Raw genomic sequence first — 18,951 nt, 5'->3', positions numbered from 1 at the left:
TAAATATATGCTCCATGAAGACAGTTCACACGTGAGGTGTGAGCAATTCCAAGCCTGACACTTTACATTCTAGTCTCAAATCGAGACTTTGCAGTCCATGGGCTTCAGAGTCTCCTTGCATCCAGCAAAACGTTAGAGTGCAGTCGAGGGGATGTAGCTCAGTGGTAGAGCGCATGCTTCGCATGTATGAGGCCCCGGGTTCAATCCCCGGCATCTCCAGGAGTCTCTGTTCTCTATCTTGGCTTTTTCCAGAAGGCTAGCCTGCCATCTTGTGGAAAGTAGAGGTTTCTCCGGCAGTTGGGGGTCAGAACCCCGCTTAAATTGTTTGCTTTGAAAAATGTGTTTGGAGTAGGCATAGTTTCCACTTTTCAAGAAAATCTGAGAATTTTGCTTGCCAAAAGGAGGAAATAAATGCCCTCTCTGAGGATCGAACTCAGGACCTTCAGATTATGAGACTGACGCGCTGCCTACTGCGCTAAGAAGGCTGCACACAAGCATCTCTAAATAGGACTATAGACCATGAAGATATTCCAGGTACGAGGCTTAAGGATTTTCCTGGCTGAGACTTTATGCTGCAGTGTCAAATGGGTTGACTTGGCAGCCAGTAAAACTTGGCAGACATGGGGATGTAGCTCAGTGGTAGAGCGCATGCTTTGCATGTATGAGGCCCCGGGTTCAATCCCCGGCATCTCCAGACTTTTGCCATGCTTGTCTCGGATTTTGGCAGAAAACAAGGCTGGCTATCAGTATTAAGGAAGAGATATGTCATGCAACTGGGATACCAACCCCACTTAAACTGTGAGACGTTTGCCTTGAAAAAACCCATGAAATGGGGCTATCTCATTTTTGATGCTTATACAACAGAAGAATCTTACTTGTTTAAGCCATCAAAGTGATGATTAATCTTGGCAATCTTAATACATTTAGGATAGAAATCTGTGGCAGCCCTCTTGGTCATTGGTAAGGGTTCTTCCTCGAAAGCAGAGACTCTTACTTTTCTGGTAACTTTGAGGGGGAGTGGCAGGTAATATTGATGATGTGCATCTGTCTGCTCCTGGTCCCCACCCTCCACAACCTTTCTTGAGCGAGAGATAATTTTGGTGCTACGGAAGTTTGCCACTACTCCTTCGATAGCTCAGTTGGTAGAGCGGAGGACTGTAGCATAAATTCAGGCATCCTTAGGTCGCTGGTTCAAATCCGGCTCGAAGGATTTTGTGGTTTAATTTCCATGGCTTTTGCTTTGAATCAACAATACCTTCCATTGACTATGAAAAATTCCCAGAGCTTCGATAAATACCGGAAAAGAAGCGTACTCTATCTGCTTTCAAAGGGAATGGATGACATAGTCGTCGCTAGGGGAGGTGTGAAGAACAGTCAAGGAAACCTGCTGATCAGAACTAATACCAAAGCATTGCATTAATATATGTATGCCCTTGGCAGACTTCCAATTGCACTGCTCCAAAGGTAGCTGCTTGGCAGCCAATCACACTATGACTTGCCTTCAATTTGAATGTATACCGATGGGCAAGAGGGAATATCCAATGGAATCATCTCCCGAAAGGCTGAGCAAGCAGGAAAGTAGACCAATAGTTGTCACATTTTTGGGAATCCTGAGAAGTTTTGCATTCCAAACTGAGCAAATAAAAGCCCTGCCGGAGAATCGATCCCTGATTGCACTAAATATATGCTCCATGAAGACAGTTCACACGTGAGGTGTGAGCAATTCCAAGCCTGACACTTTACATTCTAGTCTCAAATCGAGACTTTGCAGTCCATGGGCTTCAGAGTCTCCTTGCATCCAGCAAAACGTTAGAGTGCAGTCGAGGGGATGTAGCTCAGTGGTAGAGCGCATGCTTCGCATGTATGAGGCCCCGGGTTCAATCCCCGGCATCTCCAGGAGTCTCTGTTCTCTATCTTGGCTTTTTCCAGAAGGCTAGCCTGCCATCTTGTGGAAAGTAGAGGTTTCTCCGGCAGTTGGGGGTCAGAACCCCGCTTAAATTGTTTGCTTTGAAAAATGTGTTTGGAGTAGGCATAGTTTCCACTTTTCAAGAAAATCTGAGAATTTTGCTTGCCAAAAGGAGGAAATAAATGCCCTCTCTGAGGATCGAACTCAGGACCTTCAGATTATGAGACTGACGCGCTGCCTACTGCGCTAAGAAGGCTGCACACAAGCATCTCTAAATAGGACTATAGACCATGAAGATATTCCAGGTACGAGGCTTAAGGATTTTCCTGGCTGAGACTTTATGCTGCAGTGTCAAATGGGTTGACTTGGCAGCCAGTAAAACTTGGCAGACATGGGGATGTAGCTCTGTGGTAGAGCGCATGCTTTGCATGTATGAGGCCCCGGGTTCAATCCCCGGCATCTCCAGACTTTTGCCATGCTTGTCTCGGATTTTGGCAGAAAACAAGGCTGGCTATCAGTATTAAGGAAGAGATATGTCATGCAACTGGGATACCAACCCCACTTAAACTGTGAGACGTTTGCCTTGAAAAAACCCATGAAATGGGGCTATCTCATTTTTGATGCTTATACAACAGAAGAATCTTACTTGTTTAAGCCATCAAAGTGATGATTAATCTTGGCAATCTTAATACATTTAGGATAGAAATCTGTGGCAGCCCTCTTGGTCATTGGTAAGGGTTCTTCCTCGAAAGCAGAGACTCTTACTTTTCTGGTAACTTTGAGGGGGAGTGGCAGGTAATATTGATGATGTGCATCTGTCTGCTCCTGGTCCCCACCCTCCACAACCTTTCTTGAGCGAGAGATAATTTTGGTGCTACGGAAGTTTGCCACTACTCCTTCGATAGCTCAGTTGGTAGAGCGGAGGACTGTAGCATAAATTCAGGCATCCTTAGGTCGCTGGTTCAAATCCGGCTCGAAGGATTTTGTGGTTTAATTTCCATGGCTTTTGCTTTGAATCAACAATACCTTCCATTGACTATGAAAAATTCCCAGAGCTTCGATAAATACCGGAAAAGAAGCGTACTCTATCTGCTTTCAAAGGGAATGGATGACATAGTCGTCGCTAGGGGAGGTGTGAAGAACAGTCAAGGAAACCTGCTGATCAGAACTAATACCAAAGCATTGCATTAATATATGTATGCCCTTGGCAGACTTCCAATTGCACTGCTCCAAAGGTAGCTGCTTGGCAGCCAATCACACTATGACTTGCCTTCAATTTGAATGTATACCGATGGGCAAGAGGGAATATCCAATGGAATCATCTCCCGAAAGGCTGAGCAAGCAGGAAAGTAGACCAATAGTTGTCACATTTTTGGGAATCCTGAGAAGTTTTGCATTCCAAACTGAGCAAATAAAAGCCCTGCCGGAGAATCGATCCCTGATTGCACTAAATATATGCTCCATGAAGACAGTTCACACGTGAGGTGTGAGCAATTCCAAGCCTGACACTTTACATTCTAGTCTCAAATCGAGACTTTGCAGTCCATGGGCTTCAGAGTCTCCTTGCATCCAGCAAAACGTTAGAGTGCAGTCGAGGGGATGTAGCTCAGTGGTAGAGCGCATGCTTCGCATGTATGAGGCCCCGGGTTCAATCCCCGGCATCTCCAGGAGTCTCTGTTCTCTATCTTGGCTTTTTCCAGAAGGCTAGCCTGCCATCTTGTGGAAAGTAGAGGTTTCTCCGGCAGTTGGGGGTCAGAACCCCGCTTAAATTGTTTGCTTTGAAAAATGTGTTTGGAGTAGGCATAGTTTCCACTTTTCAAGAAAATCTGAGAATTTTGCTTGCCAAAAGGAGGAAATAAATGCCCTCTCTGAGGATCGAACTCAGGACCTTCAGATTATGAGACTAACGCGCTGCCTACTGCGCTAAGAAGGCTGCACACAAGCATCTCTAAATAGGACTATAGACCATGAAGATATTCCAGGTACGAGGCTTAAGGATTTTCCTGGCTGAGACTTTATGCTGCAGTGTCAAATGGGTTGACTTGGCAGCCAGTAAAACTTGGCAGACATGGGGATGTAGCTCAGTGGTAGAGCGCATGCTTTGCATGTATGAGGCCCCGGGTTCAATCCCCGGCATCTCCAGACTTTTGCCATGCTTGTCTCGGATTTTGGCAGAAAACAAGGCTGGCTATCAGTATTAAGGAAGAGATATGTCATGCAACTGGGATACCAACCCCACTTAAACTGTGAGACGTTTGCCTTGAAAAAACCCATGAAATGGGGCAATCTCATTTTTGATGCTTATACAACAGAAGAATCTTACTTGTTTAAGCCATCAAAGTGATGATTAATCTTGGCAATCTTAATACATTTAGGATAGAAATCTGTGGCAGCCCTCTTGGTCATTGGTAAGGGTTCTTCCTCGAAAGCAGAGACTCTTACTTTTCTGGTAACTTTGAGGGGGAGTGGCAGGTAATATTGATGATGTGCATCTGTCTGCTCCTGGTCCCCACCCTCCACAACCTTTCTTGAGCGAGAGATAATTTTGGTGCTACGGAAGTTTGCCACTACTCCTTCGATAGCTCAGTTGGTAGAGCGGAGGACTGTAGCATAAATTCAGGCATCCTTAGGTCGCTGGTTCAAATCCGGCTCGAAGGATTTTGTGGTTTAATTTCCATGGCTTTTGCTTTGAATCAACAATACCTTCCATTGACTATGAAAAATTCCCAGAGCTTCGATAAATACCGGAAAAGAAGCGTACTCTATCTGCTTTCAAAGGGAATGGATGACATAGTCGTCGCTAGGGGAGGTGTGAAGAACAGTCAAGGAAACCTGCTGATCAGAACTAATACCAAAGCATTGCATTAATATATGTATGCCCTTGGCAGACTTCCAATTGCACTGCTCCAAAGGTAGCTGCTTGGCAGCCAATCACACTATGACTTGCCTTCAATTTGAATGTATACCGATGGGCAAGAGGGAATATCCAATGGAATCATCTCCCGAAAGGCTGAGCAAGCAGGAAAGTAGACCAATAGTTGTCACATTTTTGGGAATCCTGAGAAGTTTTGCATTCCAAACTGAGCAAATAAAAGCCCTGCCGGAGAATCGATCCCTGATTGCACTAAATATATGCTCCATGAAGACAGTTCACACGTGAGGTGTGAGCAATTCCAAGCCTGACACTTTACATTCTAGTCTCAAATCGAGACTTTGCAGTCCATGGGCTTCAGAGTCTCCTTGCATCCAGCAAAACGTTAGAGTGCAGTCGAGGGGATGTAGCTCAGTGGTAGAGCGCATGCTTCGCATGTATGAGGCACCGGGTTCAATCCCCGGCATCTCCAGGAGTCTCTGTTCTCTATCTTGGCTTTTTCCAGAAGGCTAGCCTGCCATCTTGTGGAAAGTAGAGGTTTCTCCGGCAGTTGGGGGTCAGAACCCCGCTTAAATTGTTTGCTTTGAAAAATGTGTTTGGAGTAGGCATAGTTTCCACTTTTCAAGAAAATCTGAGAATTTTGCTTGCCAAAAGGAGGAAATAAATGCCCTCTCTGAGGATCGAACTCAGGACCTTCAGATTATGAGACTGACGCGCTGCCTACTGCGCTAAGAAGGCTGCACACAAGCATCTCTAAATAGGACTATAGACCATGAAGATATTCCAGGTACGAGGCTTAAGGATTTTCCTGGCTGAGACTTTATGCTGCAGTGTCAAATGGGTTGACTTGGCAGCCAGTAAAACTTGGCAGACATGGGGATGTAGCTCAGTGGTAGAGCGCATGCTTTGCATGTATGAGGCCCCGGGTTCAATCCCCGGCATCTCCAGACTTTTGCCATGCTTGTCTCGGATTTTGGCAGAAAACAAGGCTGGCTATCAGTATTAAGGAAGAGATATGTCATGCAACTGGGATACCAACCCCACTTAAACTGTGAGACGTTTGCCTTGAAAAAACCCATGAAATGGGGCTATCTCATTTTTGATGCTTATACAACAGAAGAATCTTACTTGTTTAAGCCATCAAAGTGATGATTAATCTTGGCAATCTTAATACATTTAGGATAGAAATCTGTGGCAGCCCTCTTGGTCATTGGTAAGGGTTCTTCCTCGAAAGCAGAGACTCTTACTTTTCTGGTAACTTTGAGGGGGAGTGGCAGGTAATATTGATGATGTGCATCTGTCTGCTCCTGGTCCCCACCCTCCACAACCTTTCTTGAGCGAGAGATAATTTTGGTGCTACGGAAGTTTGCCACTACTCCTTCGATAGCTCAGTTGGTAGAGCGGAGGACTGTAGCATAAATTCAGGCATCCTTAGGTCGCTGGTTCAAATCCGGCTCGAAGGATTTTGTGGTTTAATTTCCATGGCTTTTGCTTTGAATCAACAATACCTTCCATTGACTATGAAAAATTCCCAGAGCTTCGATAAATACCGGAAAAGAAGCGTACTCTATCTGCTTTCAAAGGGAATGGATGACATAGTCGTCGCTAGGGGAGGTGTGAAGAACAGTCAAGGAAACCTGCTGATCAGAACTAATACCAAAGCATTGCATTAATATATGTATGCCCTTGGCAGACTTCCAATTGCACTGCTCCAAAGGTAGCTGCTTGGCAGCCAATCACACTATGACTTGCCTTCAATTTGAATGTATACCGATGGGCAAGAGGGAATATCCAATGGAATCATCTCCCGAAAGGCTGAGCAAGCAGGAAAGTAGACCAATAGTTGTCACATTTTTGGGAATCCTGAGAAGTTTTGCATTCCAAACTGAGCAAATAAAAGCCCTGCCGGAGAATCGATCCCTGATTGCACTAAATATATGCTCCATGAAGACAGTTCACACGTGAGGTGTGAGCAATTCCAAGCCTGACACTTTACATTCTAGTCTCAAATCGAGACTTTGCAGTCCATGGGCTTCAGAGTCTCCTTGCATCCAGCAAAACGTTAGAGTGCAGTCGAGGGGATGTAGCTCAGTGGTAGAGCGCATGCTTTGCATGTATGAGGCCCCGGGTTCAATCCCCGGCATCTCCAGGAGTCTCTGTTCTCTATCTTGGCTTTTTCCAGAAGGCTAGCCTGCCATCTTGTGGAAAGTAGAGGTTTCTCCGGCAGTTGGGGGTCAGAACCCCGCTTAAATTGTTTGCTTTGAAAAATGTGTTTGGAGTAGGCATAGTTTCCACTTTTCAAGAAAATCTGAGAATTTTGCTTGCCAAAAGGAGGAAATAAATGCCCTCTCTGAGGATCGAACTCAGGACCTTCAGATTATGAGACTAACGCGCTGCCTACTGCGCTAAGAAGGCTGCACACAAGCATCTCTAAATAGGACTATAGACCATGAAGATATTCCAGGTACGAGGCTTAAGGATTTTCCTGGCTGAGACTTTATGCTGCAGTGTCAAATGGGTTGACTTGGCAGCCAGTAAAACTTGGCAGACATGGGGATGTAGCTCAGTGGTAGAGCGCATGCTTTGCATGTATGAGGCCCCGGGTTCAATCCCCGGCATCTCCAGACTTTTGCCATGCTTGTCTCGGATTTTGGCAGAAAACAAGGCTGGCTATCAGTATTAAGGAAGAGATATGTCATGCAACTGGGATACCAACCCCACTTAAACTGTGAGACGTTTGCCTTGAAAAAACCCATGAAATGGGGCTATCTCATTTTTGATGCCTATACAACAGAAGAATCTTACTTGTTTAAGCCATCAAAGTGATGATTAATCTTGGCAATCTTAATACATTTAGGATAGAAATCTGTGGCAGCCCTCTTGGTCATTGGTAAGGGTTCTTCCTCGAAAGCAGAGACTCTTACTTTTCTGGTAACTTTGAGGGGGAGTGGCAGGTAATATTGATGATGTGCATCTGTCTGCTCCTGGTCCCCACCCTCCACAACCTTTCTTGAGCGAGAGATAATTTTGGTGCTACGGAAGTTTGCCACTACTCCTTCGATAGCTCAGTTGGTAGAGCGGAGGACTGTAGCATGAATTCAGGCATCCTTAGGTCGCTGGTTCAAATCCGGCTCGAAGGATTTTGTGGTTTAATTTCCATGGCTTTTGCTTTGAATCAACAATACCTTCCATTGACTATGAAAAATTCCCAGAGCTTCGATAAATACCGGAAAAGAAGCGTACTCTATCTGCTTTCAAAGGGAATGGATGACATAGTCGTCGCTAGGGGAGGTGTGAAGAACAGTCAAGGAAACCTGCTGATCAGAACTAATACCAAAGCATTGCATTAATATATGTATGCCCTTGGCAGACTTCCAATTGCACTGCTCCAAAGGTAGCTGCTTGGCAGCCAATCACACTATGACTTGCCTTCAATTTGAATGTATACCGATGGGCAAGAGGGAATATCCAATGGAATCATCTCCCGAAAGGCTGAGCAAGCAGGAAAGTAGACCAATAGTTGTCACATTTTTGGGAATCCTGAGAAGTTTTGCATTCCAAACTGAGCAAATAAAAGCCCTGCCGGAGAATCGATCCCTGATTGCACTAAATATATGCTCCATGAAGACAGTTCACACGTGAGGTGTGAGCAATTCCAAGCCTGACACTTTACATTCTAGTCTCAAATCGAGACTTTGCAGTCCATGGGCTTCAGAGTCTCCTTGCATCCAGCAAAACGTTAGAGTGCAGTCGAGGGGATGTAGCTCAGTGGTAGAGCGCATGCTTCGCATGTATGAGGCACCGGGTTCAATCCCCGGCATCTCCAGGAGTCTCTGTTCTCTATCTTGGCTTTTTCCAGAAGGCTAGCCTGCCATCTTGTGGAAAGTAGAGGTTTCTCGGGCAGTTGGGGGTCAGAACCCCGCTTAAATTGTTTGCTTTGAAAAATGTGTTTGGAGTAGGCATAGTTTCCACTTTTCAAGAAAATCTGAGAATTTTGCTTGCCAAAAGGAGGAAATAAATGCCCTCTCTGAGGATCGAACTCAGGACCTTCAGATTATGAGACTGACACGCTGCCTACTGCGCTAAGAAGGCTGCACACAAGCATCTCTAAATAGGACTATAGACCATGAAGATATTCCAGGTACGAGGCTTAAGGATTTTCCTGGCTGAGACTTTATGCTGCAGTGTCAAATGGGTTGACTTGGCAGCCAGTAAAACTTGGCAGACATGGGGATGTAGCTCAGTGGTAGAGCGCATGCTTTGCATGTATGAGGCCCCGGGTTCAATCCCCGGCATCTCCAGACTTTTGCCATGCTTGTCTCGGATTTTGGCAGAAAACAAGGCTGGCTATCAGTATTAAGGAAGAGATATGTCATGCAACTGGGATACCAACCCCACTTAAACTGTGAGACGTTTGCCTTGAAAAAACCCATGAAATGGGGCTATCTCATTTTTGATGCTTATACAACAGAAGAATCTTACTTGTTTAAGCCATCAAAGTGATGATTAATCTTGGCAATCTTAATACATTTAGGATAGAAATCTGTGGCAGCCCTCTTGGTCATTGGTAAGGGTTCTTCCTCGAAAGCAGAGACTCTTACTTTTCTGGTAACTTTGAGGGGGAGTGGCAGGTAATATTGATGATGTGCATCTGTCTGCTCCTGGTCCCCACCCTCCACAACCTTTCTTGAGCGAGAGATAATTTTGGTGCTACGGAAGTTTGCCACTACTCCTTCGATAGCTCAGTTGGTAGAGCGGAGGACTGTAGCATAAATTCAGGCATCCTTAGGTCGCTGGTTCAAATCCGGCTCGAAGGATTTTGTGGTTTAATTTCCATGGCTTTTGCTTTGAATCAACAATACCTTCCATTGACTATGAAAAATTCCCAGAGCTTCGATAAATACCGGAAAAGAAGCGTACTCTATCTGCTTTCAAAGGGAATGGATGACATAGTCGTCGCTAGGGGAGGTGTGAAGAACAGTCAAGGAAACCTGCTGATCAGAACTAATACCAAAGCATTGCATTAATATATGTATGCCCTTGGCAGACTTCCAATTGCACTGCTCCAAAGGTAGCTGCTTGGCAGCCAATCACACTATGACTTGCCTTCAATTTGAATGTATACCGATGGGCAAGAGGGAATATCCAATGGAATCATCTCCCGAAAGGCTGAGCAAGCAGGAAAGTAGACCAATAGTTGTCACATTTTTGGGAATCCTGAGAAGTTTTGCATTCCAAACTGAGCAAATAAAAGCCCTGCCGGAGAATCGATCCCTGATTGCACTAAATATATGCTCCATGAAGACAGTTCACACGTGAGGTGTGAGCAATTCCAAGCCTGACACTTTACATTCTAGTCTCAAATCGAGACTTTGCAGTCCATGGGCTTCAGAGTCTCCTTGCATCCAGCAAAACGTTAGAGTGCAGTCGAGGGGATGTAGCTCAGTGGTAGAGCGCATGCTTCGCATGTATGAGGCCCCGGGTTCAATCCCCGGCATCTCCAGGAGTCTCTGTTCTCTATCTTGGCTTTTTCCAGAAGGCTAGCCTGCCATCTTGTGGAAAGTAGAGGTTTCTCGGGCAGTTGGGGGTCAGAACCCCGCTTAAATTGTTTGCTTTGAAAAATGTGTTTGGAGTAGGCATAGTTTCCACTTTTCAAGAAAATCTGAGAATTTTGCTTGCCAAAAGGAGGAAATAAATGCCCTCTCTGAGGATCGAACTCAGGACCTTCAGATTATGAGACTGACGCGCTGCCTACTGCGCTAAGAAGGCTGCACACAAGCATCTCTAAATAGGACTATAGACCATGAAGATATTCCAGGTACGAGGCTTAAGGATTTTCCTGGCTGAGACTTTATGCTGCAGTGTCAAATGGGTTGACTTGGCAGCCAGTAAAACTTGGCAGACATGGGGATGTAGCTCAGTGGTAGAGCGCATGCTTTGCATGTATGAGGCCCCGGGTTCAATCCCCGGCATCTCCAGACTTTTGCCATGCTTGTCTCGGATTTTGGCAGAAAACAAGGCTGGCTATCAGTATTAAGGAAGAGATATGTCATGCAACTGGGATACCAACCCCACTTAAACTGTGAGACGTTTGCCTTGAAAAAACCCATGAAATGGGGCTATCTCATTTTTGATGCTTATACAACAGAAGAATCTTACTTGTTTAAGCCATCAAAGTGATGATTAATCTTGGCAATCTTAATACATTTAGGATAGAAATCTGTGGCAGCCCTCTTGGTCATTGGTAAGGGTTCTTCCTCGAAAGCAGAGACTCTTACTTTTCTGGTAACTTTGAGGGGGAGTGGCAGGTAATATTGATGATGTGCATCTGTCTGCTCCTGGTCCCCACCCTCCACAACCTTTCTTGAGCGAGAGATAATTTTGGTGCTACGGAAGTTTGCCACTACTCCTTCGATAGCTCAGTTGGTAGAGCGGAGGACTGTAGCATAAATTCAGGCATCCTTAGGTCGCTGGTTCAAATCCGGCTCGAAGGATTTTGTGGTTTAATTTCCATGGCTTTTGCTTTGAATCAACAATACCTTCCATTGACTATGAAAAATTCCCAGAGCTTCGATAAATACCGGAAAAGAAGCGTACTCTATCTGCTTTCAAAGGGAATGGATGACATAGTCGTCGCTAGGGGAGGTGTGAAGAACAGTCAAGGAAACCTGCTGATCAGAACTAATACCAAAGCATTGCATTAATATATGTATGCCCTTGGCAGACTTCCAATTGCACTGCTCCAAAGGTAGCTGCTTGGCAGCCAATCACACTATGACTTGCCTTCAATTTGAATGTATACCGATGGGCAAGAGGGAATATCCAATGGAATCATCTCCCGAAAGGCTGAGCAAGCAGGAAAGTAGACCAATAGTTGTCACATTTTTGGGAATCCTGAGAAGTTTTGCATTCCAAACTGAGCAAATAAAAGCCCTGCCGGAGAATCGATCCCTGATTGCACTAAATATATGCTCCATGAAGACAGTTCACACGTGAGGTGTGAGCAATTCCAAGCCTGACACTTTACATTCTAGTCTCAAATCGAGACTTTGCAGTCCATGGGCTTCAGAGTCTCCTTGCATCCAGCAAAACGTTAGAGTGCAGTCGAGGGGATGTAGCTCAGTGGTAGAGCGCATGCTTCGCATGTATGAGGCCCCGGGTTCAATCCCCGGCATCTCCAGGAGTCTCTGTTCTCTATCTTGGCTTTTTCCAGAAGGCTAGCCTGCCATCTTGTGGAAAGTAGAGGTTTCTCCGGCAGTTGGGGGTCAGAACCCCGCTTAAATTGTTTGCTTTGAAAAATGTGTTTGGAGTAGGCATAGTTTCCACTTTTCAAGAAAATCTGAGAATTTTGCTTGCCAAAAGGAGGAAATAAATGCCCTCTCTGAGGATCGAACTCAGGACCTTCAGATTATGAGACTGACGCGCTGCCTACTGCGCTAAGAAGGCTGCACACAAGCATCTCTAAATAGGACTATAGACCATGAAGATATTCCAGGTACGAGGCTTAAGGATTTTCCTGGCTGAGACTTTATGCTGCAGTGTCAAATGGGTTGACTTGGCAGCCAGTAAAACTTGGCAGACATGGGGATGTAGCTCAGTGGTAGAGCGCATGCTTTGCATGTATGAGGCCCCGGGTTCAATCCCCGGCATCTCCAGACTTTTGCCATGCTTGTCTCGGATTTTGGCAGAAAACAAGGCTGGCTATCAGTATTAAGGAAGAGATATGTCATGCAACTGGGATACCAACCCCACTTAAACTGTGAGACGTTTGCCTTGAAAAAACCCATGAAATGGGGCTATCTCATTTTTGATGCTTATACAACAGAAGAATCTTACTTGTTTAAGCCATCAAAGTGATGATTAATCTTGGCAATCTTAATACATTTAGGATAGAAATCTGTGGCAGCCCTCTTGGTCATTGGTAAGGGTTCTTCCTCGAAAGCAGAGACTCTTACTTTTCTGGTAACTTTGAGGGGGAGTGGCAGGTAATATTGATGATGTGCATCTGTCTGCTCCTGGTCCCCACCCTCCACAACCTTTCTTGAGCGAGAGATAATTTTGGTGCTACGGAAGTTTGCCACTACTCCTTCGATAGCTCAGTTGGTAGAGCGGAGGACTGTAGCATAAATTCAGGCATCCTTAGGTCGCTGGTTCAAATCCGGCTCGAAGGATTTTGTGGTTTAATTTCCATGGCTTTTGCTTTGAATCAACAATACCTTCCATTGACTATGAAAAATTCCCAGAGCTTCGATAAATACCGGAAAAGAAGCGTACTCTATCTGCTTTCAAAGGGAATGGATGACATAGTCGTCGCTAGGGGAGGTGTGAAGAACAGTCAAGGAAACCTGCTGATCAGAACTAATACCAAAGCATTGCATTAATATATGTATGCCCTTGGCAGACTTCCAATTGCACTGCTCCAAAGGTAGCTGCTTGGCAGCCAATCACACTATGACTTGCCTTCAATTTGAATGTATACCGATGGGCAAGAGGGAATATCCAATGGAATCATCTCCCGAAAGGCTGAGCAAGCAGGAAAGTAGACCAATAGTTGTCACATTTTTGGGAATCCTGAGAAGTTTTGCATTCCAAACTGAGCAAATAAAAGCCCTGCCGGAGAATCGATCCCTGATTGCACTAAATATATGCTCCATGAAGACAGTTCACACGTGAGGTGTGAGCAATTCCAAGCCTGACACTTTACATTCTAGTCTCAAATCGAGACTTTGCAGTCCATGGGCTTCAGAGTCTCCTTGCATCCAGCAAAACGTTAGAGTGCAGTCGAGGGGATGTAGCTCAGTGGTAGAGCGCATGCTTCGCATGTATGAGGCCCCGGGTTCAATCCCCGGCATCTCCAGGAGTCTCTGTTCTCTATCTTGGCTTTTTCCAGAAGGCTAGCCTGCCATCTTGTGGAAAGTAGAGGTTTCTCCGGCAGTTGGGGGTCAGAACCCCGCTTAAATTGTTTGCTTTGAAAAATGTGTTTGGAGTAGGCATAGTTTCCACTTTTCAAGAAAATCTGAGAATTTTGCTTGCCAAAAGGAGGAAATAAATGCCCTCTCTGAGGATCGAACTCAGGACCTTCAGATTATGAGACTGACGCGCTGCCTACTGCGCTAAGAAGGCTGCACACAAGCATCTCTAAATAGGACTATAGACCATGAAGATATTCCAGGTACGAGGCTTAAGGATTTTCCTGGCTGAGACTTTATGCTGCAGTGTCAAATGGGTTGACTTGGCAGCCAGTAAAACTTGGCAGACATGGGGATGTAGCTCTGTGGTAGAGCGCATGCTTTGCATGTATGAGGCCCCGGGTTCAATCCCCGGCATCTCCAGACTTTTGCCATGCTTGTCTCGGATTTTGGCAGAAAACAAGGCTGGCTATCAGTATTAAGGAAGAGATATGTCATGCAACTGGGATACCAACCCCACTTAAACTGTGAGACGTTTGCCTTGAAAAAACCCATGAAATGGGGCTATCTCATTTTTGATGCTTATACAACAGAAGAATCTTACTTGTTTAAGCCATCAAAGTGATGATTAATCTTGGCAATCTTAATACATTTAGGATAGAAATCTGTGGCAGCCCTCTTGGTCATTGGTAAGGGTTCTTCCTCGAAAGCAGAGACTCTTACTTTTCTGGTAACTTTGAGGGGGAGTGGCAGGTAATATTGATGATGTGCATCTGTCTGCTCCTGGTCCCCACCCTCCACAACCTTTCTTGAGCGAGAGATAATTTTGGTGCTACGGAAGTTTGCCACTACTCCTTCGATAGCTCAGTTGGTAGAGCGGAGGACTGTAGCATAAATTCAGGCATCCTTAGGTCGCTGGTTCAAATCCGGCTCGAAGGATTTTGTGGTTTAATTTCCATGGCTTTTGCTTTGAATCAACAATACCTTCCATTGACTATGAAAAATTCCCAGAGCTTCGATAAATACCGGAAAAGAAGCGTACTCTATCTGCTTTCAAAGGGAATGGATGACATAGTCGTCGCTAGGGGAGGTGTGAAGAACAGTCAAGGAAACCTGCTGATCAGAACTAATACCAAAGCATTGCATTAATATATGTATGCCCTTGGCAGACTTCCAATTGCACTGCTCCAAAGGTAGCTGCTTGGCAGCCAATCACACTATGACTTGCCTTCAATTTGAATGTATACCGATGGGCAAGAGGGAATATCCAATGGAATCATCTCCCGAAAGGCTGAGCAAGCAGGAAAGTAGACCAATAGTTGTCACATTTTTGGGAATCCTGAGAAGTTTTGCATTCCAAACTGAGCAAATAAAAGCCCTGCCGGAGAATCGATCCCTGATTGCACTAAATATATGCTCCATGAAGACAGTTCACACGTGAGGTGTGAGCAATTCCAAGCCTGACACTTTACATTCTAGTCTCAAATCGAGACTTTGCAGTCCATGGGCTTCAGAGTCTCCTTGCATCCAGCAAAACGTTAGAGTGCAGTCGAGGGGATGTAGCTCAGTGGTAGAGCGCATGCTTCGCATGTATGAGGCCCCGGGTTCAATCCCCGGCATCTCCAGGAGTCTCTGTTCTCTATCTTGGCTTTTTCCAGAAGGCTAGCCTGCCATCTTGTGGAAAGTAGAGGTTTCTCCGGCAGTTGGGGGTCAGAACCCCGCTTAAATTGTTTGCTTTGAAAAATGTGTTTGGAGTAGGCATAGTTTCCACTTTTCAAGAAAATCTGAGAATTTTGCTTGCCAAAAGGAGGAAATAAATGCCCTCTCTGAGGATCGAACTCAGGACCTTCAGATTATGAGACTGACGCGCTGCCTACTGCGCTAAGAAGGCTGCACACAAGCATCTCTAAATAGGACTATAGACCATGAAGATATTCCAGGTACGAGGCTTAAGGATTTTCCTGGCTGAGACTTTATGCTGCAGTGTCAAATGGGTTGACTTGGCAGCCAGTAAAACTTGGCAGACATGGGGATGTAGCTCTGTGGTAGAGCGCATGCTTTGCATGTATGAGGCCCCGGGTTCAATCCCCGGCATCTCCAGACTTTTGCCATGCTTGTCTCGGATTTTGGCAGAAAACAAGGCTGGCTATCAGTATTAAGGAAGAGATATGTCATGCAACTGGGATACCAACCCCACTTAAACTGTGAGACGTTTGCCTTGAAAAAACCCATGAAATGGGGCTATCTCATTTTTGATGCTTATACAACAGAAGAATCTTACTTGTTTAAGCCATCAAAGTGATGATTAATCTTGGCAATCTTAATACATTTAGGATAGAAATCTGTGGCAGCCCTCTTGGTCATTGGTAAGGGTTCTTCCTCGAAAGCAGAGACTCTTACTTTTCTGGTAACTTTGAGGGGGAGTGGCAGGTAATATTGATGATGTGCATCTGTCTGCTCCTGGTCCCCACCCTCCACAACCTTTCTTGAGCGAGAGATAATTTTGGTGCTACGGAAGTTTGCCACTACTCCTTCGATAGCTCAGTTGGTAGAGCGGAGGACTGTAGCATAAATTCAGGCATCCTTAGGTCGCTGGTTCAAATCCGGCTCGAAGGATTTTGTGGTTTAATTTCCATGGCTTTTGCTTTGAATCAACAATACCTTCCATTGACTATGAAAAATTCCCAGAGCTTCGATAAATACCGGAAAAGAAGCGTACTCTATCTGCTTTCAAAGGGAATGGATGACATAGTCGTCGCTAGGGGAGGTGTGAAGAACAGTCAAGGAAACCTGCTGATCAGAACTAATACCAAAGCATTGCATTAATATATGTATGCCCTTGGCAGACTTCCAATTGCACTGCTCCAAAGGTAGCTGCTTGGCAGCCAATCACACTATGACTTGCCTTCAATTTGAATGTATACCGATGGGCAAGAGGGAATATCCAATGGAATCATCTCCCGAAAGGCTGAGCAAGCAGGAAAGTAGACCAATAGTTGTCACATTTTTGGGAATCCTGAGAAGTTTTGCATTCCAAACTGAGCAAATAAAAGCCCTGCCGGAGAATCGATCCCTGATTGCACTAAATATATGCTCCATGAAGACAGTTCACACGTGAGGTGTGAGCAATTCCAAGCCTGACACTTTACATTCTAGTCTCAAATCGAGACTTTGCAGTCCATGGGCTTCAGAGTCTCCTTGCATCCAGCAAAACGTTAGAGTGCAGTCGAGGGGATGTAGCTCAGTGGTAGAGCGCATGCTTTGCATGTATGAGGCCCCGGGTTCAATCCCCGGCATCTCCAGGAGTCTCTGTTCTCTATCTTGGCTTTTTCCAGAAGGCTAGCCTGCCATCTTGTGGAAAGTAGAGGTTTCTCCGGCAGTTGGGGGTCAGAACCCCGCTTAAATTGTTTGCTTTGAAAAATGTGTTTGGAGTAGGCATAGTTTCCACTTTTCAAGAAAATCTGAGAATTTTGCTTGCCAAAAGGAGGAAATAAATGCCCTCTCTGAGGATCGAACTCAGGACCTTCAGATTATGAGACTAACGCGCTGCCTACTGCGCTAAGAAGGCTGCACACAAGCATCTCTAAATAGGACTATAGACCATGAAGATATTCCAGGTACGAGGCTTAAGGATTTTCCTGGCTGAGACTTTATGCTGCAGTGTCAAATGGGTTGACTTGGCAGCCAGTAAAACTTGGCAGACATGGGGATGTAGCTCAGTGGTAGAGCGCATGCTTTGCATGTATGAGGCCCCGGGTTCAATCCCCGGCATCTCCAGACTTTTGCCATGCTTGTCTCGGATTTTGGCAGAAAACAAGGCTGGCTATCAGTATTAAGGAAGAGATATGTCATGCAACTGGGATACCAACCCCACTTAAACTGTGAGACGTTTGCCTTGAAAAAACCCATGAAATGGGGCTATCTCATTTTTGATGCCTATACAACAGAAGAATCTTACTTGTTTAAGCCATCAAAGTGATGATTAATCTTGGCAATCTTAATACATTTAGGATAGAAATCTGTGGCAGCCCTCTTGGTCATTGGTAAGGGTTCTTCCTCGAAAGCAGAGACTCTTACTTTTCTGGTAACTTTGAGGGGGAGTGGCAGGTAATATTGATGATGTGCATCTGTCTGCTCCTGGTCCCCACCCTCCACAACCTTTCTTGAGCGAGAGATAATTTTGGTGCTACGGAAGTTTGCCACTACTCCTTCGATAGCTCAGTTGGTAGAGCGGAGGACTGTAGCATAAATTCAGGCATCCTTAGGTCGCTGGTTCAAATCCGGCTCGAAGGATTTTGTGGTTTAATTTCCATGGCTTTTGCTTTGAATCAACAATACCTTCCATTGACTATGAAAAATTCCCAGAGCTTCGATAAATACCGGAAAAGAAGCGTACTCTATCTGCTTTCAAAGGGAATGGATGACATAGTCGTCGCTAGGGGAGGTGTGAAGAACAGTCAAGGAAACCTGCTGATCAGAACTAATACCAAAGCATTGCATTAATATATGTATGCCCTTGGCAGACTTCCAATTGCACTGCTCCAAAGGTAGCTGCTTGGCAGCCAATCACACTATGACTTGCCTTCAATTTGAATGTATACCGATGGGCAAGAGGGAATATCCAATGGAATCATCTCCCGAAAGGCTGAGCAAGCAGGAAAGTAGACCAATAGTTGTCACATTTTTGGGAATCCTGAGAAGTTTTGCATTCCAAACTGAGCAAATAAAAGCCCTGCCGGAGAATCGATCCCTGATTGCACTAAATATATGCTCCATGAAGACAGTTCACACGTGAGGTGTGAGCAATTCCAAGCCTGACACTTTACATTCTAGTCTCAAATCGAGACTTTGCAGTCCATGGGCTTCAGAGTCTCCTTGCATCCAGCAAAACGTTAGAGTGCAGTCGAGGGGATGTAGCTCAGTGGTAGAGCGCATGCTTCGCATGTATGAGGCACCGGGTTCAATCCCCGGCATCTCCAGGAGTCTCTGTTCTCTATCTTGGCTTTTTCCAGAAGGCTAGCCTGCCATCTTGTGGAAAGTAGAGGTTTCTCCGGCAGTTGGGGGTCAGAACCCCGCTTAAATTGTTTGCTTTGAAAAATGTGTTTGGAGTAGGCATAGTTTCCACTTTTCAAGAAAATCTGAGAATTTTGCTTGCCAAAAGGAGGAAATAAATGCCCTCTCTGAGGATCGAACTCAGGACCTTCAGATTATGAGACTGACACGCTGCCTACTGCGCTAAGAAGGCTGCACACAAGCATCTCTAA

The 18,951-nt window shown here is 45.3% G+C and overlaps 46 non-coding genes across 46 annotated transcripts; 34 read left to right on the top strand and 12 right to left on the bottom strand.

Moving 5' to 3' along the window:
- The first annotated feature begins 147 nt into the window (after positions 1 to 147).
- TRNAA-CGC (transfer RNA alanine (anticodon CGC)) lies at positions 148 to 219 on the top strand. The gene has a single exon. It is a non-coding gene; the product is annotated as a tRNA-Ala (tRNA).
- Positions 220 to 412: 193 nt separating this feature from the next.
- On the bottom strand, positions 413 to 485 carry TRNAM-CAU (transfer RNA methionine (anticodon CAU)). The gene has a single exon. It is a non-coding gene; the product is annotated as a tRNA-Met (tRNA).
- A 137-nt stretch (positions 486 to 622) lies between these two features.
- Positions 623 to 694, top strand: TRNAA-UGC (transfer RNA alanine (anticodon UGC)). Its single transcript has one exon. It is a non-coding gene; the product is annotated as a tRNA-Ala (tRNA).
- Positions 695 to 1,124: 430 nt separating this feature from the next.
- TRNAY-GUA (transfer RNA tyrosine (anticodon GUA)) lies at positions 1,125 to 1,210 on the top strand. Its single transcript is given in 2 exon segments — positions 1,125 to 1,161; positions 1,175 to 1,210. It is a non-coding gene; the product is annotated as a tRNA-Tyr (tRNA).
- Positions 1,211 to 1,824: 614 nt separating this feature from the next.
- On the top strand, positions 1,825 to 1,896 carry TRNAA-CGC (transfer RNA alanine (anticodon CGC)). Its single transcript has one exon. It is a non-coding gene; the product is annotated as a tRNA-Ala (tRNA).
- A 193-nt stretch (positions 1,897 to 2,089) lies between these two features.
- On the bottom strand, positions 2,090 to 2,162 carry TRNAM-CAU (transfer RNA methionine (anticodon CAU)). The gene has a single exon. It is a non-coding gene; the product is annotated as a tRNA-Met (tRNA).
- Positions 2,163 to 2,299: 137 nt separating this feature from the next.
- TRNAA-UGC (transfer RNA alanine (anticodon UGC)) lies at positions 2,300 to 2,371 on the top strand. The gene has a single exon. It is a non-coding gene; the product is annotated as a tRNA-Ala (tRNA).
- A 430-nt stretch (positions 2,372 to 2,801) lies between these two features.
- On the top strand, positions 2,802 to 2,887 carry TRNAY-GUA (transfer RNA tyrosine (anticodon GUA)). Its single transcript is given in 2 exon segments — positions 2,802 to 2,838; positions 2,852 to 2,887. It is a non-coding gene; the product is annotated as a tRNA-Tyr (tRNA).
- Positions 2,888 to 3,501: 614 nt separating this feature from the next.
- On the top strand, positions 3,502 to 3,573 carry TRNAA-CGC (transfer RNA alanine (anticodon CGC)). The gene has a single exon. It is a non-coding gene; the product is annotated as a tRNA-Ala (tRNA).
- Positions 3,574 to 3,766: 193 nt separating this feature from the next.
- Positions 3,767 to 3,839, bottom strand: TRNAM-CAU (transfer RNA methionine (anticodon CAU)). Its single transcript has one exon. It is a non-coding gene; the product is annotated as a tRNA-Met (tRNA).
- Positions 3,840 to 3,976: 137 nt separating this feature from the next.
- Positions 3,977 to 4,048, top strand: TRNAA-UGC (transfer RNA alanine (anticodon UGC)). Its single transcript has one exon. It is a non-coding gene; the product is annotated as a tRNA-Ala (tRNA).
- A 430-nt stretch (positions 4,049 to 4,478) lies between these two features.
- TRNAY-GUA (transfer RNA tyrosine (anticodon GUA)) lies at positions 4,479 to 4,564 on the top strand. Its single transcript is given in 2 exon segments — positions 4,479 to 4,515; positions 4,529 to 4,564. It is a non-coding gene; the product is annotated as a tRNA-Tyr (tRNA).
- Positions 4,565 to 5,178: 614 nt separating this feature from the next.
- Positions 5,179 to 5,250, top strand: TRNAA-CGC (transfer RNA alanine (anticodon CGC)). The gene has a single exon. It is a non-coding gene; the product is annotated as a tRNA-Ala (tRNA).
- Positions 5,251 to 5,443: 193 nt separating this feature from the next.
- On the bottom strand, positions 5,444 to 5,516 carry TRNAM-CAU (transfer RNA methionine (anticodon CAU)). Its single transcript has one exon. It is a non-coding gene; the product is annotated as a tRNA-Met (tRNA).
- A 137-nt stretch (positions 5,517 to 5,653) lies between these two features.
- TRNAA-UGC (transfer RNA alanine (anticodon UGC)) lies at positions 5,654 to 5,725 on the top strand. The gene has a single exon. It is a non-coding gene; the product is annotated as a tRNA-Ala (tRNA).
- A 430-nt stretch (positions 5,726 to 6,155) lies between these two features.
- Positions 6,156 to 6,241, top strand: TRNAY-GUA (transfer RNA tyrosine (anticodon GUA)). The gene is given in 2 exon segments: positions 6,156 to 6,192; positions 6,206 to 6,241. It is a non-coding gene; the product is annotated as a tRNA-Tyr (tRNA).
- Positions 6,242 to 6,855: 614 nt separating this feature from the next.
- TRNAA-UGC (transfer RNA alanine (anticodon UGC)) lies at positions 6,856 to 6,927 on the top strand. The gene has a single exon. It is a non-coding gene; the product is annotated as a tRNA-Ala (tRNA).
- Positions 6,928 to 7,120: 193 nt separating this feature from the next.
- TRNAM-CAU (transfer RNA methionine (anticodon CAU)) lies at positions 7,121 to 7,193 on the bottom strand. Its single transcript has one exon. It is a non-coding gene; the product is annotated as a tRNA-Met (tRNA).
- Positions 7,194 to 7,330: 137 nt separating this feature from the next.
- TRNAA-UGC (transfer RNA alanine (anticodon UGC)) lies at positions 7,331 to 7,402 on the top strand. The gene has a single exon. It is a non-coding gene; the product is annotated as a tRNA-Ala (tRNA).
- Positions 7,403 to 7,832: 430 nt separating this feature from the next.
- Positions 7,833 to 7,918, top strand: TRNAY-GUA (transfer RNA tyrosine (anticodon GUA)). The gene is given in 2 exon segments: positions 7,833 to 7,869; positions 7,883 to 7,918. It is a non-coding gene; the product is annotated as a tRNA-Tyr (tRNA).
- Positions 7,919 to 8,532: 614 nt separating this feature from the next.
- Positions 8,533 to 8,604, top strand: TRNAA-CGC (transfer RNA alanine (anticodon CGC)). The gene has a single exon. It is a non-coding gene; the product is annotated as a tRNA-Ala (tRNA).
- Positions 8,605 to 8,797: 193 nt separating this feature from the next.
- On the bottom strand, positions 8,798 to 8,870 carry TRNAM-CAU (transfer RNA methionine (anticodon CAU)). The gene has a single exon. It is a non-coding gene; the product is annotated as a tRNA-Met (tRNA).
- Positions 8,871 to 9,007: 137 nt separating this feature from the next.
- Positions 9,008 to 9,079, top strand: TRNAA-UGC (transfer RNA alanine (anticodon UGC)). The gene has a single exon. It is a non-coding gene; the product is annotated as a tRNA-Ala (tRNA).
- A 430-nt stretch (positions 9,080 to 9,509) lies between these two features.
- TRNAY-GUA (transfer RNA tyrosine (anticodon GUA)) lies at positions 9,510 to 9,595 on the top strand. Its single transcript is given in 2 exon segments — positions 9,510 to 9,546; positions 9,560 to 9,595. It is a non-coding gene; the product is annotated as a tRNA-Tyr (tRNA).
- A 614-nt stretch (positions 9,596 to 10,209) lies between these two features.
- On the top strand, positions 10,210 to 10,281 carry TRNAA-CGC (transfer RNA alanine (anticodon CGC)). The gene has a single exon. It is a non-coding gene; the product is annotated as a tRNA-Ala (tRNA).
- Positions 10,282 to 10,474: 193 nt separating this feature from the next.
- TRNAM-CAU (transfer RNA methionine (anticodon CAU)) lies at positions 10,475 to 10,547 on the bottom strand. Its single transcript has one exon. It is a non-coding gene; the product is annotated as a tRNA-Met (tRNA).
- Positions 10,548 to 10,684: 137 nt separating this feature from the next.
- TRNAA-UGC (transfer RNA alanine (anticodon UGC)) lies at positions 10,685 to 10,756 on the top strand. The gene has a single exon. It is a non-coding gene; the product is annotated as a tRNA-Ala (tRNA).
- Positions 10,757 to 11,186: 430 nt separating this feature from the next.
- Positions 11,187 to 11,272, top strand: TRNAY-GUA (transfer RNA tyrosine (anticodon GUA)). The gene is given in 2 exon segments: positions 11,187 to 11,223; positions 11,237 to 11,272. It is a non-coding gene; the product is annotated as a tRNA-Tyr (tRNA).
- Positions 11,273 to 11,886: 614 nt separating this feature from the next.
- Positions 11,887 to 11,958, top strand: TRNAA-CGC (transfer RNA alanine (anticodon CGC)). Its single transcript has one exon. It is a non-coding gene; the product is annotated as a tRNA-Ala (tRNA).
- Positions 11,959 to 12,151: 193 nt separating this feature from the next.
- TRNAM-CAU (transfer RNA methionine (anticodon CAU)) lies at positions 12,152 to 12,224 on the bottom strand. Its single transcript has one exon. It is a non-coding gene; the product is annotated as a tRNA-Met (tRNA).
- Positions 12,225 to 12,361: 137 nt separating this feature from the next.
- Positions 12,362 to 12,433, top strand: TRNAA-UGC (transfer RNA alanine (anticodon UGC)). Its single transcript has one exon. It is a non-coding gene; the product is annotated as a tRNA-Ala (tRNA).
- A 430-nt stretch (positions 12,434 to 12,863) lies between these two features.
- TRNAY-GUA (transfer RNA tyrosine (anticodon GUA)) lies at positions 12,864 to 12,949 on the top strand. The gene is given in 2 exon segments: positions 12,864 to 12,900; positions 12,914 to 12,949. It is a non-coding gene; the product is annotated as a tRNA-Tyr (tRNA).
- Positions 12,950 to 13,563: 614 nt separating this feature from the next.
- TRNAA-CGC (transfer RNA alanine (anticodon CGC)) lies at positions 13,564 to 13,635 on the top strand. Its single transcript has one exon. It is a non-coding gene; the product is annotated as a tRNA-Ala (tRNA).
- A 193-nt stretch (positions 13,636 to 13,828) lies between these two features.
- On the bottom strand, positions 13,829 to 13,901 carry TRNAM-CAU (transfer RNA methionine (anticodon CAU)). Its single transcript has one exon. It is a non-coding gene; the product is annotated as a tRNA-Met (tRNA).
- A 137-nt stretch (positions 13,902 to 14,038) lies between these two features.
- On the top strand, positions 14,039 to 14,110 carry TRNAA-UGC (transfer RNA alanine (anticodon UGC)). Its single transcript has one exon. It is a non-coding gene; the product is annotated as a tRNA-Ala (tRNA).
- Positions 14,111 to 14,540: 430 nt separating this feature from the next.
- Positions 14,541 to 14,626, top strand: TRNAY-GUA (transfer RNA tyrosine (anticodon GUA)). The gene is given in 2 exon segments: positions 14,541 to 14,577; positions 14,591 to 14,626. It is a non-coding gene; the product is annotated as a tRNA-Tyr (tRNA).
- Positions 14,627 to 15,240: 614 nt separating this feature from the next.
- Positions 15,241 to 15,312, top strand: TRNAA-CGC (transfer RNA alanine (anticodon CGC)). Its single transcript has one exon. It is a non-coding gene; the product is annotated as a tRNA-Ala (tRNA).
- Positions 15,313 to 15,505: 193 nt separating this feature from the next.
- TRNAM-CAU (transfer RNA methionine (anticodon CAU)) lies at positions 15,506 to 15,578 on the bottom strand. The gene has a single exon. It is a non-coding gene; the product is annotated as a tRNA-Met (tRNA).
- Positions 15,579 to 15,715: 137 nt separating this feature from the next.
- TRNAA-UGC (transfer RNA alanine (anticodon UGC)) lies at positions 15,716 to 15,787 on the top strand. The gene has a single exon. It is a non-coding gene; the product is annotated as a tRNA-Ala (tRNA).
- Positions 15,788 to 16,217: 430 nt separating this feature from the next.
- TRNAY-GUA (transfer RNA tyrosine (anticodon GUA)) lies at positions 16,218 to 16,303 on the top strand. The gene is given in 2 exon segments: positions 16,218 to 16,254; positions 16,268 to 16,303. It is a non-coding gene; the product is annotated as a tRNA-Tyr (tRNA).
- Positions 16,304 to 16,917: 614 nt separating this feature from the next.
- On the top strand, positions 16,918 to 16,989 carry TRNAA-UGC (transfer RNA alanine (anticodon UGC)). Its single transcript has one exon. It is a non-coding gene; the product is annotated as a tRNA-Ala (tRNA).
- Positions 16,990 to 17,182: 193 nt separating this feature from the next.
- On the bottom strand, positions 17,183 to 17,255 carry TRNAM-CAU (transfer RNA methionine (anticodon CAU)). The gene has a single exon. It is a non-coding gene; the product is annotated as a tRNA-Met (tRNA).
- Positions 17,256 to 17,392: 137 nt separating this feature from the next.
- Positions 17,393 to 17,464, top strand: TRNAA-UGC (transfer RNA alanine (anticodon UGC)). Its single transcript has one exon. It is a non-coding gene; the product is annotated as a tRNA-Ala (tRNA).
- A 430-nt stretch (positions 17,465 to 17,894) lies between these two features.
- Positions 17,895 to 17,980, top strand: TRNAY-GUA (transfer RNA tyrosine (anticodon GUA)). The gene is given in 2 exon segments: positions 17,895 to 17,931; positions 17,945 to 17,980. It is a non-coding gene; the product is annotated as a tRNA-Tyr (tRNA).
- Positions 17,981 to 18,594: 614 nt separating this feature from the next.
- On the top strand, positions 18,595 to 18,666 carry TRNAA-CGC (transfer RNA alanine (anticodon CGC)). Its single transcript has one exon. It is a non-coding gene; the product is annotated as a tRNA-Ala (tRNA).
- A 193-nt stretch (positions 18,667 to 18,859) lies between these two features.
- TRNAM-CAU (transfer RNA methionine (anticodon CAU)) lies at positions 18,860 to 18,932 on the bottom strand. Its single transcript has one exon. It is a non-coding gene; the product is annotated as a tRNA-Met (tRNA).
- Between the last annotated feature and the right edge of the window lie 19 nt (positions 18,933 to 18,951).

This window comes from Lissotriton vulgaris, chromosome 1_1 (assembly GCF_964263255.1).
Source record: "Lissotriton vulgaris chromosome 1_1, aLisVul1.2, whole genome shotgun sequence".
NCBI lineage: Eukaryota > Metazoa > Chordata > Amphibia > Caudata > Salamandridae > Lissotriton > Lissotriton vulgaris.
This window is presented reverse-complemented; position numbering and strand designations above follow the sequence as displayed.